Genomic DNA, 5,409 nt, shown 5'->3' with positions numbered 1-5,409 from the left:
CAGTATATATATAATATATATATATATATATATATATATATATATATATATATATATATATATATATATATATATATATATATATATACACAGTAATTACAGTAAAGTGGTAGCACATTATTTCCCTGGTCCTTCCTTCCTTTTTCACTTTCCTGTCAGGTCCTCTGCATTCTTCTTGCTTTATTTCTTTATCCGCTGGTCTCTTCATTTCCTTCTTCCTAACTTTCTCTTCATCTCTGGTTTTTCTTGGCCTTCTTTTCTTCTTTCTGTTAAACTTTCATTTTTCCTTTCTCTCTTCGTCTTTGACTTTCCTTCTGTTTCCCCTTCGCATCTATGGTCTCTCATCTCTCCGCCAGTTATCTTCTTTTCCTGTTTCTCTTCTTTTGCCTTCACTCTCTTCCACTGCCATTTCTCCTTTTCTCTTTCTTCCTTAATATGTTCACTTTCAATAGATAGGCAAATTCCCATTCATTTCTTTGACATATCCTGAACAGCCGTGGGTAAGGACGCATTATTTTATGTTATTATTTGTGCTGATCACTCACATCCCTGATCTGGTGTGCTATCTTCTCAATTATGTATGAGAACGAGGAAATCTGAAAGGAGATGGTACCCCTTTCAAAGTAAGTGTCCCACTCTATTCTCAGCCAGCCCCGGCTCCCTCCACATACGTATAATACACGCAGTTGCGCTGCGCTGCGCTGGCCTGAAATTGTTACCTACAAAAAGTGGGAACTTGTGGTGTGAACGGCCTGCAAACGCTTTCAAGACAAAACAGAGAAAATGCTTTGGGGCATCGTTAAAAATAACGGCAGAAGCAGAGTCCAGTTATAGGAAAGAAACCACACGCCACATATAGTCAAATACGGTGCTTGAAAGCACATCATGGAGATGTCCTGATTGAGAAGACTAAAGTGCTATTTAAACAATTTTAAACGTGGAAAATGTTATCCCTTTCATTAACTATGGTCATATCCGTGGGAACGAAAATTCGTTGAACACTTTAGGCTTAGAACCGAATTAATCGACTACTTTTCTGGTCCTTTATTCAAACTTCACACAAGTCAGTTTATCAAATTCAAGTTGATTTACCTTATCTAAGTTCTCTCATCTCCCCTTATCCCTTCATCTCAGATAAGATCATTTATCGCATCCACGTCCCTTTATCATATCTTGATTCCTGTATCTTATCCAAGTCCTTTTATTTCACACATTCCATTATCTCATTCCATCATCCCATTGTCTTAAAATTCAACAGCTTTCATTCTCTAATAAAGGTTGCTAGAAGTTAAACAACTGATTTCATTATTTTGTGTTTCTTGGATTCTCCCATCCAAGTCCCGTTATTTCATCCAAGTGCCTTAATCGCATCCCCGTCTCTTTGCCTAATTCAAGCTCATATACCTAATCCATGACCCTTTATCTCACCGAAGACCCATACCCCATTGATGTTGTTTTATTTAATTCAAGACCCTTATTCTCATCCGAGAGTCTTTATCTAATTCAAGTTCCTGTACCGAATCCAAGTCCTTTATCTTATCCAGTCCCCTTTAACTGTTGCAAGTCCTTTTATCTTGTACAGTATTCGTTTTCTTTCAAGGTAGGAGACATCTAGAAGGTTCTGGTGTTCAGCCTCATTCTCAGGTTTCCCGAGGAGAGAAGTTGAAGTTGTCTTGATGCTATAACGCAATTCATCAAGAATTACCGGTCGGTCCCTTGAACCTATTGTGTTGTCTCAAGTTCTGGCATGTCTCTTTCTTTCTCTCACATTTTCGTTGCTCCAACTCCTCCGTTATCTTCTTCAGGAATTTTTTCCTCTTACTGTTTATTTCTAAGCCACAAGGGGAGGGGCGTCCGGGAGACCGGAGTCAGGACCCCTCACTTACCCAAAATTGTTATACCTTAGATTCCATTGTTGTTGCTGCTGCCATTCTCTGTGGGATGCAAAATCTTTCTTTCAGGGGACAATGACAGTTACATGTTGCTTAAATATGCCGAAATAATTGACTGAAAACAGCGTGCTGGATTCGCATATGATACAGAGAAATAATTGAAACATTGAAAATTTTATTTCATTGCGTGCTGGATAGAGTTCTCGAAACAAAATATTTCACTTGTTCTTGAACTCATCTACAGTTGTTTTAAAAAATATGCGCTTGTATAATATTGATTTTGAGTCAATGAACATCAGGTAATAAATTGATTGGTATTCCTGTAGAAACTGAACAGATTCGTGGATCGAGAAGAAATAAAAACAAGTAAAAAAATGCGTCGAAGTTCCTTCGGCGCAATTGAGTTTTCTGTACAAAGTATAATGCTGTATGAAACTCTCAGCCACGGCCCATAAAAATCTCAGCTGCAGCCATGAAACTTTCAGTCACGGGCCGATGGTGGCCTGTGTTGTTGGTAGGCTACTATACGGTGCCAGACGCACGATCATGGTTAACTTTAACCTTAGATAAAATAAAAACTACTGAAGCTAGAGGGCTGCAATTTGGTTTGTTTGATGATTGGAGGGTGGATGATCAACATACCAATTTGCAGCCCTCTAGCCTCAGTAGTTTTTAAGATCTGAGGGCGGACAGAAAAAGTGCGGACGGACAGACAAAGCCATCTCGATAGTTTTCTTTTACAGAAAGCTAAAACGTTGCTGAAACAACTGAAAATGAGACAACCAAAGAAAGCATTTGTAAAACAATATTTATAAAGCAGTCTTGGATGGCCTCTTGACCGAGATGCTGTATCGTTTCCATGCTGCCGGATTTTGATTGCATATTTTCGCCTCATATATGAATGATGACCAGTCTGCTCTCAGTCCCTCAGAAATTCAAGTGACTAATTCCATGAATTTAGTTAAATTTTATATTTGTATGAATGGAAATTCCTAAAGTCTGAATTTTATTTAGTTTGATAAATTTATGGACGGCCTGTTGAAATTCTTGTCATGCAATAATTTGAAATATTTTTCCAAATCTGAGGAAACTAGTTAAGGATAGATTTAACTTGTCATCTGCAATGAACTTTCTCGAAATATTTTTTGATCAACAAATCTGAGCAAACTGTTAGTTAAACTTAAGATAGGTTTAAAACTCAAGCTATCAACGCTTCAGACATATTTTTTTAAAGAAAACAATAGACTGCTTGTAAAAAAGGTTGCGTTTTGTGTTATAAGGCTGCATAAATTATATGCCTAAGGTGACCTAAAAGTTTCATTAGTATGTAGCACACTGTGGGGGCAATTGTTATGTAGCCTATAATAGTATTGTATTAATATGCAGCATGTGTAATACATACATAAATCAATAAGAAAAAACATTGCTCAACCCGACCAAAATAATCTACGTCCCTGGTAACAAATGTAGCGCCTGCTTATTACATAAAATAAGAACTAACCACAAAAACTGAACAAATAAGTGGGTTTCCTCAAATATTCTTTTATTATGTTTGCCATATATTGCCTGGCATGAAAACCAACCTCTCATCAATAAGGTCTTGCATAATATCGCTGCTTTGGAACGTGACGCTGCCAAAGAAATAGCAAATGATATTGAGCAACGTTTTTTCAATTATTGATGCAACAGTAACAAACACATGCAAAAATCAAGTGAGGAGTATGGTAGCTGTGCTGAATGAGATACATTTCTTTATTTATATGACAGAAAATATTCATGAGCAAATGAAAGAAAGGTTTAACCAAGATGAAAATTTTTATTCGGTACCATCTGTAGTAATGAAAAAAGTCAGATGAGGCGGTAAATTGTGCCATCAATATTTTGATAATTTTGGCGAGATGATCTATCAACATCAGACTTTCTTTTAGTACAGAATAGTTGGAGTTGCGTTTAAAATACAAAAAGAGGGCAACTGGAAGTTACTCCTAACATCTTTCTTAAAGCACTTTGCTTTGCTATGCTGATTTTTACTCAGAAATCTGTGCCTTGCTTCCTGTTAGTACTACCAGCTGTGAAAAAGCACGTCCATTCTCTGCCTTCGGGATAAGAAAATCTTACCTAGTTCCAACACGGGTGAGCGAAGATTCACTAGTCTCATGATGCCGGGTGTCCATCATACCCTGACAGAAAAATTGGGCAGGAAAGAAATAGAACAAAGCTTCATTAAACGTCACAAAAGGAGAACATTTGTGTAACTAAATTTGAACCGCAGACAGTATAAATGTATTTTTATAAAACTACCAGCTAAGTTCATTGATGAAAAGCGAGCAGAAAGAACTTGTGAATACGCAGTTCGAAGGACTTCAAAACATAAAAGTAGTTTTTGGATATTTTCATGGAGAAATAAATTTTAAAAGAAGGTTTGTTCTGTACGTGGAACCTTATTAAGTTATGTACTTGCCTTACCACCCCCAAAGAAATGATAAAAAAAAACTGCTGGTCTTCGAGTACGTTGAAATTATCAAACATTTGAATGAATTTGAAACATGGATAATGTGATATCTCTTTTTTAAATATTCACTGGTTTTACTATTAGCATCAAAGCCTGATTTTTTGTTACGTGAAAGAAAAAACTATCTGAATGCTTTTGAAAACACTTAAAACTGTTTGGCTCCGAGACCCTTACCCAGATCTACGCTTGAAACTAGCCCCAAATTGCTTCCTTTTCCAAATTTTTATACTTCTGCCACACCGGGTCCTTTTTCTCTGTTTTTGAAGCTGTCCATCCAAGGAGATATCTAACAGGCCCCTATCCATCTTAGTATTTCTGTTTTGTTCTTTTGAGAAATGACGTCTCTCGTCCATCCTTAAAGCCAATATCTTACGCTGAATGAATTTAGTCTTTACTCTGTTTTTCCCTTGCCGCACATTAGGTCACCCATATCTCTCCATTTCACTCAGGAAACTTAACCCCCCCCCACTTGACATCTGTTTCGTTTCATCTATCCTTGTCCCTGAAAACTGAACACTGATTACCCGTTTTCTTTGTTGATCATGCTTTTAAATTGGCCTCTCACGTGGCAGAGTTCAGTAGTCTTAATATAGTCTCTTCTCGAACTTTATTTCATACCATCATTTCTCTTTCTTTGGATTAACCTTGAGCCACCTCCATCATCTAACTGTTACTATATTTGATTTTTTTCTGTTTGTTTGTCGTAGTTCTTCCTTTAACCCCACTGCTGTCTTGATGATGTGCATAAAACAGCCTCAAGAACCTTTCCAATCTGACACTTACTAAGTGCATCTGTACTTCGTGAATAAATGTAAACACAGAGTCGTTGTCTGATGTAAAGCCTCTCTAGTATACATCATCAATCCCTGTCGTCTTATAGTGCTCCAATTTACATGTTTTTCAATTCGTTCTTCCCTGACAACAGCACTTGTCTACCCTCAAAAGTCTATATACTTTCCGAAAACTCACAAACTACGCAACACATTTTCTTTAAATAATTTTTAA

Source organism: Macrobrachium rosenbergii, chromosome 41, assembly GCF_040412425.1.
Source record: "Macrobrachium rosenbergii isolate ZJJX-2024 chromosome 41, ASM4041242v1, whole genome shotgun sequence".
NCBI lineage: Eukaryota > Metazoa > Arthropoda > Malacostraca > Decapoda > Palaemonidae > Macrobrachium > Macrobrachium rosenbergii.
This window is presented reverse-complemented; position numbering follows the sequence as displayed.